Source organism: Carlito syrichta, unplaced genomic scaffold (genome assembly GCF_000164805.1).
Source record: "Carlito syrichta isolate Samal-C Ts95f unplaced genomic scaffold, Tarsius_syrichta-2.0.1 Scaffold316039, whole genome shotgun sequence".
Lineage (NCBI taxonomy): Eukaryota > Metazoa > Chordata > Mammalia > Primates > Tarsiidae > Carlito > Carlito syrichta.
In genome coordinates, this window is record NW_007260135.1 from 707,561 (window position 1) to 723,746 (window position 16,186).

Below are 16,186 nucleotides of genomic sequence, written 5' to 3' on the forward strand. Positions count from 1 at the left end.
TTTTTGATTTATTGTAGAGATGAGGTCTTGCCAAGTTGCCCAGGCGGGTCTCGAACTGGCGGGCTCAGGAAGAAATTTTAAAATCACAAAACAACTGTAATTTTCCCTATTAGTTATTAAGTTTGTTTCACATGATTCCAGCTTACACTACAGTTTTACTGTCCCACACTACCATGTAAACCAAGAACTGCCAATATAGTACCGCCACATATGATAGAGCTTAAAAATATAGTATTATTATTTCAAACTACTTTTTTAGATGCTTTTAAGTTGTAGCTTTGATTTTATAACATAGTGCTTGTCTGTATCTCTGACAGGAACACAATCCACAGGTTACATGTCATGGCCACAGAAAACAAAATATTCCCAGAGAATAGGATTGCAGGTAAAAAACAAAACAAAACAAAAAAAACCTGGACTGTGGCATCAGGGAACGCTGGCGTTAAATCGTGGAACTAACATTTTTAGCTACGTGACTCTGTGCAAATTTCAGTCCAGGAATCTATAAAGGGACAATAATCCTGTCTCGTAGGGACATTTTTGGTGATTAAGTGAGATAGCAAACTTAATACTGAAGGTATATTATTGGCTATTATTAACAATTGATTAACTGTGGTCCAAATCCCGTGACCAAAATGTTTTTACATGGCAAACGTATATTTTCACAAATTTGTAATGTAGTGTGTAAAAGCAATTGTTTCATTTTAGAGTCAAGGTATATTTCAATAAAAATCTTCTTATCTGGTTTTCATTAGCTATACAGATTGTATCTCTATAGCTGAAGATGCATTTACTTACTTAGACTACTGGGCAGTGATTTTCAGTGAAAACCCCAGGTAATTATGTAATGTGGTATCTGAGGAATAGCCAAATCATTTGAATTTTTCATAAAGGAGATGGAAAATATTCCGTTACTGGCATCATATACAATCTCAATTAAAACAGATTATTTCAGAAGTCTTTTTGTTTTCCTCGTTCCCTTGAAAATTAAGTAAATTTGCTCTGAAATGTGTAAACATTATTCGATTAGTGTATATGATTACAGATAAAGCTGTTTTCAAAAAGCCCTCCAATAAGAAAAGTCTTTGGATAATCCAAAAATTGAATTCAAATAAAAAGTACTGAATGTGCCTCAAGCTTGTTTTAGGAGCAAAAAATGTTAGGATGAATGAGGCCATGCCTGTAGAACAGTATTCCACCTCGATTCTGCCAGATCAGATTTAACATAAACATTTTCTAAGCCTAAAAAAATAAGTCTTCAGTTTCTTCATAATAGCTTCTCCAGAAAACATCAAATAGAACACCATCTCTTTTATGTGTGTATCCTTCATACACATACACTCCATACAGTGGAATACATTCTGGTGAAATCAGTTGAATAGGAAATTGTATCCAAATTTTAAATATAGTAAATAATTTTATATTTTATATATATAGCTCCCAAACAATTAAGTTTGGTCTGGCAAAAAAGATTACTAAAATACAGTTAATTTTGTAAAATTCCAGTATTATATTTTCACTCAGTTATTACGGCTTAGAGTACCTTAAATTCCATTTGAATTTTCAAGAGGAGGTACTTAAACTATTTTAGAATCAGTGCTTTGAATGAATAAATGCAAAGTACTTTAAAGCTTAAAATTCTATATATTTTAAGTGTTACTATTTTAACTTCCAATTGTAAAGAACTGATCCAAGAACTTAAGAGAGACTTTATTAGTTAATTATAATCTTGTTTTTTTTTTTTTTTGAGTTGGAGTCTCACTCTGTCACCCAGACTGGAGTGCAGTGGCCACTCCCGGCCACCGCAGCCTCGAGCTGCTGGGCTCCGCGATCCTTCCGCCTCAGCCTTCCAAGTAGCTGGAACTACAGGCACGCGCTACCACACCCAGCTACTTTTTGATTTATTGTAGAGATGAGGTCTCACCAAGTTGCCCAGGCGGGTCTCGAACCGGCGGGCTCAGGCAATCCACTCACCTCAGCCTCCCAAGGCACGGGATTACAGGCTGAGCCACCGAGCCTGGTTAATTATAATCTTATATTGTGACTATGAAAAGTTGCCTTATTTCTCTTCCTACATTCTTCATCTTCTGTCTAGAACTAGGGAGTTTATTTTTTCACAGTAGGGCTGGTTGTTTTGCCAGAAAATTTGAATGCAGTATTTGTAAACTGCCTAGTCTAGTGTCAGTAAACAACATAAATTAACTATTATTGTTGTTGTTACTATAGCCCATAGAAATTATTTTTAGTTTCATTGAGTACTTACCTTTTGAATAAACATATTTACATGTAGTGGGGACTGATGGGTTCTTTTGTGAAGGAACAAAAGAAAAGATCATCAGAATTTGCATATTCATATTAGGACTTCTACAAGAAAAGGAATCAAGGGTGTTTTATAAGCTATCAACTTCCATAAGGACTTTTCTTAACACTTAAAAAATAAATTTTATTGTATGTAAATTATAGCTGAGTAAAGCTGCTATTTTTAAATTGATAAGTAATAATTGTATGTTTATGGGGTACAATATCATGTTATAACACATGTATACATTGTACAGTGATTAAGTCAGGTTAATTAACATATTCATCACTTTACATACTATCCTTTCTTTGTAGTGAGACACTTAAAATCTACTTTTTTAGCATTTTTGAAACATATTATATATAATATGTGATACACTATATATAATGTTATAGATATAATAATATAGGAGGGGGGACCTCCTCCCAAACTGGAATTTATTTACAAAAAATTGTGTTTATTCTTACATTTTTAAACTTCAGTCACCTTCAAAGTACTCTCCATTTGATGTAATATACCTTTTTCCACTGCTCAAAACAGTTTTTGAACTCATCAATTTTGATGCCTTTTAGAGCTTCTGCTGTTTTTGGTTTCACCTCTTCCACATTGGCAAATGTTTCCCTTTGAGGATTTTTTTCTTTTTTTTTTTTTTTGAGCTGGAGTCTCACTCTGTTGCCCAGGCTGGAGTTACAGCGGCATACTCACAGCCACCACAGCCTTGACCTGCTGGGCTCTGGCGATCCTTCCGCCTCAGCCTTCCAAGTAGCTGGAACTACAGGCACGCGCTACCACGCCCGGCTAATTTTTGATTTATTGTAGAGATGAGGTCTCGCTGCCCAGGCAGGTCTTGAACCCGCAGGCTCAGGCAATCCACTCACCTCAGCCTCCCAAAGGCGTGGGATTACAGGCTGAGCCCTAGAGCCCAGCTTGAGGACTTTTTTCATTGGGGAAACAAAAAAAGTTGCTAGAGGTGAGATCAGGTGAATAGAGAGGATGGGACATGGGGGCCATGCTGTTTTTAGTTTAAAACTGCTGAACACTCAGTGTGGTGTGGGTAGGTGCACTCATAAATCCCCCATCATGAAATGAGCAAACAAATTGAATCTCCCAAAAAATTCACTGAAGACAAACGCAGCTTCTCACAACAATGCTAGCTGGTACAGTGATGCTGATGGGTTCTTTGAATACTTATCTAGTGGGGGAAGCCTGTACTACAAGGAGCCCACCTTCCAAAAGATAATTCAGGCTTTTGGGGGGTTCCCCTCGTATCATTAACTATAGTCAACAGGCAGTACAATAGATTAATAGAGCTTATTCCTCCTGTCTAACTGAAACTCTGTGCCCTTTGACTACCCTCTCCCCTTATCCCCCTCTTCCCATCCTCTGATAACCACCATTCTGCTCTCTACTTCTGATTTTGCAGATTCCACATATAAGCAAAATCATGTGGTATTTGACATTCTGTGTCTTGTTTATGTCACTTAACAACAGAGATCCCCAAACCCTGGGCCATAGAGGGTAGTGGTCTGTGGCCTGTTAGGAACCGGGCTGCAAAGAAGGAGGTGAGCAGCAGTGAGCAAGTGAAGCTTCATTTGTATTTGTAGTCACTCCCCATGGTTCGCATTACCGCCTGAGCTCCACCTTCTGTCAGATTAGCACTGAAAAACTTGCTTCCATTTCCAACATCCTGTCTTTGGGAAGAAGAGTTTTCTGCAACCAAAACAAGACTGCGGAGTAGACTGGACTTAAGCAACACATTTTGATTGTCACTGTCTCCCATCACCCCCACCATCTAGTTAGGGGAAAACAAACTCAGAGCTCCCACTGATTCTGCATTATGGTTTTTTTTTGTTTTTTTTTTTTTGAGTTGGAGTCTCACTCGGTCGCCTAAACTGGAGTGCAGTGGCCGCTCCCGGCCACCGCAGCCTCGCCTGCTGGGCTCCAGCGATCCTTCCGCCTCAGCCTTCTGAGTAGCCGGAATTACAGGCATGTGCTACCATACCCGGCTGATTTTTTTATTTATTGTAGAGATGAGGTCTCACTGCCCAGGCGGGTCTCGAACCCGCTGGCTCAGGCAATCCACTCACCTCAGCCTCCCAATGGCGCAGGATTACAGGCTGAGCCACCGAGTCTGGCTGATTCTGCATTATGATGAGTTGTACAAGTATTTCATTATATATTATAGTGTAATAATAATAATAAAGTACACAATAAATGTAATACACTTGAGTCATCCTGAAACCATCTCCAACCTGGTCAGTGGAAAAACTGTCTTCCACAAAATCAGTCCTTAATGCCAAAAAGGTTGGGGACCACTGCATAACATAATATGCTCTAAGTTCATTCACGTCATTGTGAATGACAGGATTTCCTCCTCATGGCTGAATAGTAAGTATTCCACTGTGGATATATGTCATGTTTTCTTTATCCATTTATCTGTATGATGGATATTTAGGTTGATTCCATATCTTGACTACTGTGAATACTGCTGCAATGAACACAGTAGTGTAGATAACTCTTTGACATACTAATTTCAATTCTTTTGAATACATACCAAGAAATGAGTTTGTTGGATCATATAGTAATTCTATTTTTAGATTTTTGAAGAATTTTCATAAAGCCTTTATTCATTTGACTCTCAATTTGACACTTAAATATTGGTGTGATTCTTGAAATGGTATATGTAATATCAAAATCGCATAAATAAATAATTTGTTCTTTCCTGTTTGAAGTGAAGTAACTCTGGAAATGCATATTTGTGCCCTGACAAAAGAGAATTATGTCAAAAAAGATCAAGATAGAGCAAAGAAGCCGGGCTCGGTGGCTCAGCCTGTAATCCCGTGCCTTTTGGAGGCTGAGGTGAGTGGATTGCCTGAGCCTGCAGGTTCGAGACCTGCCTGGGCAACTTGGTGAGACCTCATCTCTACAATAAATCAAAAAAAGTCAGCCGGGCATGGTAGCACATGCCTGTAATTCCAGCTACTCGGAAGGCTGAGGCAGAAGGATCGCCGGAGCCCAGCAGGCGAGGCTGTGGTGGTCGGGAGCGGCCACTGCACTCCAGTCTGGGTGACCGAGTAAGACTCCAACTCAAAAAAAAAATAGAGCAAAGAAACTATAGGTGAAAGAATCCATCAGTTGTAAAAGATAAACATATACTTTAGAGAGTGTGGTGAAAAGAAAACTCTCTCATGCATACTCACAAATACAAAAGTCAGTCAGCTGGACAAACACTCAAACAGAGGGAAAAGGACCCTTCCCAACACAGTATGAGGTCAGTATTTCTCAGATACCAAAACCAGACAAAAATATTACAAGAAAACTACAGACCAATATCTCTTATGAATATGGTTCTAAAATCCTCAAGAAAATGAAATAAACAGCATTCAGATTGGAGAGAAAAAAGTAAAATTATCTTTATTTGCAGATGACATGATTCTGTATATAGAAATTCTTAAGGAATCCACTAAGAAAACTATTAGAACTAATAAACATCTACAGTAAGGTTATAGGTTATGAAATCAATGTATGAACACAAATTGTATTTCTGTACAACAGTAAGGAACAATAAAAATGAAACCATTGCTTTTATAGCACTATGAAAAAATAAAATACTTAGAAATAAATTTAACAGAAGTACAAAATGAATACAGATGCTCTCCAACTTATGATGGATTTGCATTCTGATGTACCCATTGTAAGATGAAAATATTGTAAATTGAAAATGCATTTAATATACCTAATGTATCAAACATCATAGCTTAGCTTAGCCTACCTTAAATGTTTTCAGAACACTTACATTAGCCTACAGTTGGGCAAAATCATCTAACTCAAAGCCCATATTATTTTATTTTATTTATTTATTTATTTTAGAGTTGGAGTCTCACTCTGTCCCCCTGACTGGAGTGCTGTGGCACGCTCCCGGCCACCGCAGCTTCAACCTGCTGGGCTCCGGCAATCCTTTCGCCTCAACCTTCCAAGTAGCTAGAACTACAGGCACACGCTACCTGGCTAATTTCTGATGTATTGTAGAGACAAGATCTCGCCAAGTTGCCCAGGTGGGTCTCGAACCCTCAGGCTCAGGCAATCCACTAGCCTCGGCCTCCCAAAGTGCTGGGATTACAGGCTGAGTCACTGAGCCCAGCTCTCAAAGCCCATTTTATAATAAAGTTATTGGATATCTCATGTAATTCATTGGATACTGTACTGAAATTGAAAAACAGAATGGTTATATAGGTCCTCAAAGTATGGTTTCTGCTTATTGCATATTGCTTTTGCACCATGGTAAAGTTGAAAAATTGTTAAGTCAAATCATAAGTTGAGGACCTCTTGTACTCTGAAGACTCTAGAGCACTGTTGGAAAAACTTGAAGAAAATCTAAATAAAAGGATAAACATCCTTTATTCTTTGATCAAAAGACTTAATGTTAAGATGACAATACTCCCCAAATTGATCTATATGTTCAGTGCAAACCCTACCAAAATCTCAGCTGGCTTTATTGCAGACATTGACAAGCTGAGCATGAAATTTATATGGAAATGCAAAGGACCTAGAATAGTCAAAACAATCTTGAAAAAAGTTCTTGAAAAAGAGCAAGCAAACTTTTCTATTTCTTAAAATTACTGCAAAAATCAAGATAATGTGGTACTGGTATAAGAATAGACTTATAGCCGGGCTTGGTGGCTCAACCTGTAATCCTGCGCCTTTGGGAGGCTGAGGTGAGTGGATTGCCTGAGCCCGCGGGTTCAAGACCCGCCTGGGCAACTTGGCGAGACCTCATCTCTACAATAAATCAAAAACCAGCCGGGTGTGATTGCGCGCGCCTGTAGTTTCAGCTACTTGGAAGACTGAGGCGGAAGGATCACCGGAGCCCAGCAGGTCGAGGCTGCGGTGGCCGGGACCGGCCACTGCACTCCAGTCTGGGTGACAGAGTGAGACTCTAACTCAAAAAAAAAAAAAAAAAGAAAAAAGAATAGACTTATAGACCAATGGAATAGAATTAAAAGTTTAGAAATAAAACCATATATCTATAGTCAATTGACTTTTGACAAGGGTGTCAAGACTATTCAGCGGGGGAAAGAAAAGGAGTCTTTTCAACAAATGATGCTTGGACAACTGGAGACCAGCATGCAAGATATTACTGTTGAACTCTTACTTCATGTCATTTATAAAAATTAAGTCAAAATGGATGAAAGATCTAGATATAAGAGCTAAACTATGAAACCTTTAGAAGAAAATCTATTCATAAATCTTCATGACCTTAGATTAGGCAAAGGTTTCTGTATGATATCATAAGTACAAGCAACAAATAAACTAGACACATCAAGAGTAAAAACTTTTATCTGGGTGTGATGGTATATGTCTGTAGTCCCAGGATTGTGTGAGCCCAGGAGTTTGAGGCCATAGTGTGATACAATCATGCCTGTGAATAGCCACCGCACATCAGCCTGGGCAATTAGCAACACCTCATCTCTAAAAACAAACAAGCAAGCCGGGCTCGGTGGCTCAGCCTGTAATCCCGTGCCGTGGGAGGCTGAGGTGAGTGGAATGCCTGAGCCCGCGGGTTCGAGACCTGCCTGGGCAACTTGGCGAGATCTCATCTCTACAATAAATCAAAAAAATAAGCCGGGTGTGGTAGAGCGCGCCTGTAGTTCCAACTACTTGGAAGGCTGAGGCGGAAGGATCGCCGGAGCCCAGCAGGTCGAGGCTGCGGTGGCTGGGAGCGGCCACTGCACTCCAGTCTGGGCGACAGAGTGAGACTCCAACTCAAAAAAAAAAAGAAAACAACTTAAATGTCCACCAAATGATAAACGCTTGAAGAAAATGTGGTATATCCACATGGAGTGTTCTCTGGCAATAAAAAGGATGAAGTGCCAACACATAACAACATGAATGAACTTTGAACATGTTACACTAAATGAAAGAAAGTAATCACAAAAGATACTCTATGATTCCATTAACATGAAATACCCATTAACATGAAATCAACAGAGACAGAGAGTAGATTAGTGGTTGCCTAGAGCTGGAAAGTTCCTGGAAAATGGGGAGTAGCTGCTAATGGGTATGTGGGGTTTTCTTTTGGGGTGATAGAAATGTAAAATTGGCTCTGGTGATGGTTATTCAAACCTGTGAATATACTAAATGCTACTTTTTTTTTGAGTTGGAGTCTCACTCTGTCGCCCAGACTGGAGTGCAGTAGCCGCTCCCAGCCACCGCAGCCTCGACCTGCTGGGCTCCGGTGATCCTTCCGCCTCAGCCTTCCGAGTAGCCGGAATTACAGGCATGTGCTACCATGCCCGGCTGATTTTTTGATTTATTGTAGAGATGAGGTCTCGCTGCCCTGGCGGGTCTCAAACCCGCGGGCTCAGGCAATTCACTCACCTCAGCCTCCCAAAGGCGTGGGATTACAGGCTGAGCCACCAAGCCCGGCTTTAAAAGCTCCTTTTTAAATTAGTGGGCTGTATGGTATGTGGATTTTATCTCCATAAAACTGTTCTAGGATAAATTACTTGGACTCTTCCCCGGGTGTGATGCTCTTTTTATGTTTACTGGTAGATAGTAGGAAAACTAAGGCTTTTTTTTTGAGTTTAAGTTTCACTCTGTCGCTCGGGAGATTATTCCGTCTCACCTTCCAAGTAGCTGGAATTACAGGTGCACACCACCATGACTGATTAATTTGTTTACTAATTTATTATAGAGAGGAGGTCTCGCTCTGTAGCTGAAGCTGATTTTGTTTTTTTTTTGTTGTTGTTGTTTGTTTTGTTTTGCTTTGTTTTGTTTGAGTCAGAGTCTCACTCTGTCACCCAGACTGAGTGCCATGGACGCTCCCGGTCACTGCAGCCTTGACCTGCTGGGCTCCGGAGATCCTTCCACCTCAGCCTTCCCAGTAGCTGGAACTACAGGCGTGCGCTACCATGCCTGGCTAATTTTTTGATTTATTGTAGAGATGATGTCTTGCCAAGTTGCCTAGGTGGGTCTCGAACCCACGGGCTCAGGCATTCCACTCACCTCGGCCTCTCAAAGCGCTAGATTACAGGCTGAGCCACCAAGCCTGGCTCCAAGCTGATTTTGAACCCCTGGCCTCAGGCAATCCTCTAGCCTCTGCCTCCCAATGTGCTAGGATTACAGGTGTGAGCCACCATGCCCAGCAGTCTTCTGAGAAATGTGTTTTTCTATAAAGTACATAAAGGTAACTATAAGTCCATAATAGTTTAGCTAATTAAGTTGTCAACTTTGTATTAGAAAATAATTGTACTTGTCATTTTAAGTTTTAGAAACCAAGAACTGACCAATCTTGTTTTAATTAATGTCCTCCATAAATATCCTGAGTCTTTAACCAGAAATATTTGACTTATTTGATGCTCTCTCTCTGTAAAACAACTCTACTTACTAGATTTTTTACCTTTGTGCAAATGATATAACCTAGCTGTGCCTCATTTTCCCTATCTATAATATAGGAATAATAATACTATCTATCCAAGCAGTTGTTATAAGTGCCAACCAATTAAGCAAATATATAGAAATTGCTTTCAAGTCTTATAAGACAGATAAAAAATTACTAATCACCTCTTGCCATCAATGACAGAAAAAAATCAAAGTTGTCTTTTTTTTTGAGACAAGGTCTCGCTCTGTTGCTCAAGCTGGAGTGCAGTGGTGTGATCACGGCTTACTGAACTCCTGGGCTCATTGATTCTCTCTCCTCAGTCTCCTGAGTAGCCAGAACTATAGGAACACCCCTCCACACCTGGCTACTTTACTTATTAATTTATTTTGGTTGAGACAGGATCTTTGTTGCTTAGGCTGGTCTTGAATGCATGGGCTCAAGTAATCCTCCCAAAATTCTAGGATTACAAGTATGAGCCATGGTGCCTAGCCCAAACTGTCTTTAGGTGCATGGATCTAAGCATAATATGAATGTATTTCTTTCACATCCACAAGGATATGATAAAACATATTAATTTCAGTTTTACAAAAGCATTACTGCTTTCTCACACTACATGTGAAATTATATATCCAGTGTGATACTGGAAAGAAAACTCCAAACAGTTTTCTCCTGCTTAGTTTGACTCTATGCAGAAGTAAAGTTAGAAGCTATTTATCAAAGGCAGAAATTTCGACATAAGCAGAGGACTCTTTTAAACAGATTAAGTAATTTAGTTCATTTTTCCAGACGGCATCTACTTATTTTCATTCTAATAAACTAATTAAGGTACTTGACTGTCACTGGAAAATGTCAATTATAATCTATTTGACATAACGAGGCCACAAGGGCACTGAAAAGCCAAAATAATTTATCCAATAAATATCCTGAACAATTTATCTTAGTGAATAAAGAATGACACTAATTGAGCTGTTCACCATCGAGGACTACTGTCAAGTTTATAGGGGTCTTTAGGTTAAGAAAATGTTTTCTTACTGTATCTTTTGTGTATGTGCTTCCATATTATGTGAAAGTTAGCATACTAGCTAAGTCTAAAATATTTCTGTAATTTATTCCTTAACCTAGGAAGACATATAGTTTAGTAAAAATATTCTCTTCAATTTGCTTTAGGGAAAAACGTTCTCCCTGATTTAGACACAGGCTTACTATCTCTTGTCTTTTCCCATGCTTTCTATAATTTATGTATTGACTGTTCCTATAAAGCAATAGTGAAGACCTTCTTGCCATCTCAAAAAGTGAAGGCAGTTTCTAGAACAATAATAATAACTCACACTTTTTTTTTTTTTTGAGTTGGAGTCTCACTCTGTCACCCAGGCTGGAGGGCAGTGGCACGCTCCTGGCCACCGCTGGACTCCTGCAATCCTTCCAAGTAGCCAGAACTACAGGTGCGCACTACCACACCCAGCTAGTTTTTGACTTGTTGTAGAGACGAGGTCTCGCCAGATTGCCCAGGTGGGTCTCGAACCCGCGGGCTCAGGCAATCCTCTTGTTTCGGCCTCCCAAAGTGCTGAGATTACAGGGTGAGCCACTGAGCCCGGCCTACACAATTTTATGATTTACACATAGTTTCATATTCACCATCCCATTTGGTCTTCACCATGGCTTCAATGCAAAAGTCTACAGGTTGTATGCAGTACAACTCTAGGAAGTACTATTTATTTATTCATTCATTCATTTATTTTGAGTCAGGGTCTCATTCTGTCACCCAGGCTGGAATACAGTGGCACGATCACAGCTCATATCAGCCTCTAACTCTTGGAGTCAAGTGATCCTCCTCCATCAGCTTCCAAGTAGCTCAAACTACAGGCATGCACCACCACGCCCGGCAAATTTTTTTATTTTTTTTTGTAGAGACGTGGTTTTGCTATGCTTTCCAGGATACTCCCAAACTCCTGGGTTCAAGTGATTCTCCTGCCTCTGCCTCCCAAAAGTGCTGGGATTACAGGTGTGAGCCACTGTGCCTGGACAGTACTATTTAAATTGTAGTAGTTATAAATTTTTATATTTATTATTACTATTTCCCAGCAGATGGCAGTATTATATCTTGAAATTACCACTTCCCAGCAGATGGCAGTATTATATCTCAGAGCAAGCGAGGGGTTTTTTTTTTTTTTGAGTTGGAGTCTCACTCTGTCACCCAGACTGGAGTGCAGTGGCCGCTGCCGGCCACCGCAACCTCGACCCACTGGGCTCCGGCGATCCTTCCGCCTCAGCCTTCCAAGTAGCTGGAACTACAGGCGCGCGCTACCACGCCCGGCTCATTTTTTGATTTATTGTAGAGATGAGGTCTTGCCAAGTTGCCCAGGCGGGACTCGAACCCGCGGGCTGCGAGGGGTTTCTAAAGGCGAAAATCGCAGGTGGGCTACATAGCATGAGGTGGAAGAACAAAGAACTAAAAAAACAAAAGGGAACAAAATATGAGGGTGTGGCAGTGGGATTGTGCAAAGAACAGTTTCACACAAGAACAGTTTCTTGGCGTAACATCTGGTTTCAGTTAAGCAAGCGTACAATTAGACAGGGAACTTGTGGTTGGGGAGTTTTCAAACACCTGGGGAGAACAAGGATGTGGGGAGGAGATTACAGAAAGGTTCATTAACCTTTTTCAGGATCTGATTTTTTTTCCCCATATTTCCAGTGGTAGACACTGGTGGTGAGGCTAATTTACTACCTTCCCTTATATGAAAGAGCCTCAGGAAAGTAAAGCAACTCACCCTGTGTTCTTCATAAGCACGGCAGAAGCGTAATTTTCGCCCCCTGAACCCAAGTTAAGGAAAAACCAGAGGATGGGAAAACATAATGTATAAATGGAGGCTTGTTAGATAAGAAAAGACCAATAGGGTATGACCTAGATATGCTGTTTTCAACGGAATTCTTTTTAAAAATAGTTGAATTAATTTATTTTAATTGACAAATAATTACATATATTTGTCATGTACAACATGTTCTGAAATACGTATACGCATTGTAGAAATTGAGCTAATTATAACATATGCACCAGCTCATGTACTTACTGTGTTTGCAGTGAGAACACTTAAAATCTACTCTTAGTCATCTGTAAGAGTATGATACATTGTTATTAACTATAGTCACCATGTTGCACAATAGATATCTTGAACTGATTCTACCAAAAGAGTTCTTGATTGAAAGAAAGAAAATCTGAAATGCTGCATATTGCCGGCCTCAGGGTGTTATTCCTGCCTGTGCCACCTACATTGATAAACTGTCAACATTAGCTAAGCACATATGTTGGGTTTGGAGGCACACAGCCTTCCCTAAGGTACGGCATTTTGGATCCACACCAAAAGAAATCAGAAGAGATACAGGGAATGTGAAATGCACACTGTCCCATCCCAAGTATGCTGATCCAATAAGCTGAGGTGTACCGATCTGAAACCTGTCCAACAGCACAGCAACTGCTATGCCTACAACTGCCACCCCTTCAAAATCCAAAATGCTCCAAAGAAAAGTTTTATTGTAACTCACTTGGTGGCAATATTTAGACAGTTCTGAACTTCCAGGCAGCAAAGCTGCACCTGATTATGTGAGTCTTTTCCTTTTATGGTACTTATTTTTTTCTCACTGTGAATACGCGTTTCACTATAGAAATGTAAATATTATATATTTGATCATGGGGTGTTGCACCTGACCCCATCGGGGATATCACTATATATATATGGTATATGCTGCATATTACATTTCTATATTCTAAAAATATAATTTCAAAACATATCTGGCCAAAAGTGTTTCATATAGCCATACTTAAAAGTTGTTTTACTATCTCCAGAACAATAGTACTTACACACAGTATATGCTTCATGGTTTATTTGAATGTTTATCAGAACTGTCATACTAATGTCAAGCCTCATTAACATCAAAGTCAATTACAATAAATTCTGGGCAGTGTATCCTGTAATTTTTTTATAATTTGTTTATTTATATAAATTAAGACCAAGGGGAGGCATAGCTAAGGAAAAACTATCAGATTATAAAGAAATAAGTCATGAGAAGATAATACTCTGTTAGAGTTGTAGTCAACAGTTGAGTACAAAATATTCTTAGGAAAAGCTGATAATGCTTTTCAAAAAGTGCTGACTGTAAGAAGCTAGGTAGTTACTCTGCCTAAAATAAAAATTAAAAGTTAAGCGTTGTTGCTAAAAGGTTGGAAGTTGCAATCCCTTCCTGTGTTGAGCCTGGTTCTCACAACTAAATTGGAGCAAAATTTGAGATATAAGACCTTGCCAGTGCCCCCTTACATCTTTGAAAACTGTCAGTGTTAATTAAGCACTGACAAAAGATTTGAAGGTACACAGCTTTCTGGTATATTAAGGGGGGAGGTTTATCCAGCAGTTTTTCTCATCCTAACATTTTGCTAAGTGAATGTCCCTTTTCAGATCTTCTCGCACCATGAGACTTAACCGTTAGTTTTCTGTATTGTAGGAAAAATCTGAGAACTGCTCTGAGCTTTTGATTCACATTTAAATTAAATCTGAGAACTGCTCTGAGCTTTTGGCTCACATCAGTCCCTTCTGAAATGACTATCCTTGACCTAATAGTCCAAAAATAACAGTTAATAATAATAGCTAAATAAAGTGAGTGCTTTATAAATTAAATGTTCTATGGCGTTGAAACAATGATAATAGTGTATATTTACTGAGCATTTACTATGCGCTAGGCCCTGTTCTAAGCACTTGAAATACACGGTCATAGATCTTCATGTCATTCTAATGAGGAAGGCACTATATAGCTCATTTTATCGAAGAGTAAAGTGTTGTCTTTCTAAAAATTACTGTCAATTAGTGGCTGACCCTTAGAGCAGCTGAAACACATGGGGCATTTCTGGTCAACACTTCAAATGAGCAAATATAACAAGCATGTCCTGAACTGGGACCAGAGATGTGAAATCTATAGCTCAGAAGGGAGACGGTCTCAAAGAGGTCTCACTCCAAGGGCAAATGACACTGTTGAGAACTCTTGTTGAGAGCCACTCTCTTGCTGAGAACTTACTTGTTCTCCACCACTCTTTTCCTTGAACATCTCTCTCTCTCTTTTTTTTTTTTTAGATTTTTGCATGATCCAATTCAGATCACATTTAAATTAAATCTGAGAACTGCTCTGAGCTTTTGGCTAATAGATAACCTGATTGGAAATTGTTGTGCTGTTTTGCACATAAAATCCTATCTTTCTAATACTTTCCGTACTGCCACCAAAATAAAAAGAAGAAACAAAAAGCCTCAACCCACTAACTTTTTATCCCAAAGCCACCAATATTATACTTAAAGAAATGGATATTACTTCTATTTAATACTATTCAGTCTGGGGGTACAAATTCTTATGAATATATCTATAACGTTAATTTTTTTTTTTTTAAATTGGAGTCTCACTCTGTCGCCCGGACTGCAGTGCAGTGGCCGCTCCTGGCCACCGCAGCCTCGACCTCCTGGGCTCTGGAGATCCTTCTGCCTCAGCCTCCCAAGTAGCTGGAACTACAGGTGTGCGCTACCACGCCCGGCTATGTAAATTTTTTTACAAGGAAATATGTTTTTGTTTTGTTTGTGTTCGTTTGTTTTAGTTGGAGTCTCACTCTGTCATACAGCCTTGACCTGCTGAGCTTCTGCTTTAGCCTTCTAAGTACCTGGAACCACAGGTGTGCGCCACCATGGCTGGCTAATTTAAAAGAAAAATTTTTATTTATTTATTTAATTTATTTATTTTTTGAGTTGGAGTCTCACTCAGTCGCCGAGACTAGAGTGCAGTGGCCACCGCAGCCTCGACCTGCTGGGCTCCGGTGATCTTTCCATCTCAGCCTTTCAAGTAGCTGGAACTACAGGCGCGCGCTACCACGCCCATCTAATTTTTTTGATTTACTGTAGAGATGAGGTCTCGCCAAGTTGCCCAGGTGGGTCTCGAACCTGCGGGCTCAGGCAATTCACTCACCTCGGCCTCCCAAAGCGCAGGATTACAGGCTGAGCCACCAAGCCCGGCCTAAAAGAAAAATTTTAATTTTTATTGTAGAGACGACATCTCGCCAAGCTGCCCTGGCTGTTCTCGAACCCCTGAACTCGGGCAATCCTCTCGCCTCCACCTTCCAAAGTGCTGGGATTACAGGTGTAAGCCACCACGCCTGACCAGAAATATGTTTTCTATTTCTATCAACCTAGTGTTGGAGCAAAAAAACAGAGAAAAGTATTACCTACACAAACTGGACTTTGTGGTCAGGTGAAAGTCTATATCCATTTTCTTGCAGTGGTCATGTCCTCTTATCTTGACTCAAGTAGTGGGAGAATGAATTCTCTTTTAGCAGTCAAAAGCACTGGCAGGTAAAGTGCAGGCTACGTCAACTCTTGATGTTGTATTAACAACAAACCTATGAGCAAATTAACTTCACTGGCTTATTTCTGTCATTCATTTTCTAGTCATCACTTTTGTGGAGGCAGAAGATTTGTTTTCTA

The 16,186-nt window shown here is 39.8% G+C and overlaps 1 protein-coding gene across 4 annotated transcripts in view; it reads right to left on the reverse strand.

Annotated features, from left to right (window-relative positions):
• Positions 1-16,186, reverse strand: part of BICD1 (BICD cargo adaptor 1) — a 286,396-nt gene that overhangs the window by 55,871 nt on the left and 214,339 nt on the right. The gene's annotated exons all lie outside the window — the stretch shown is intronic.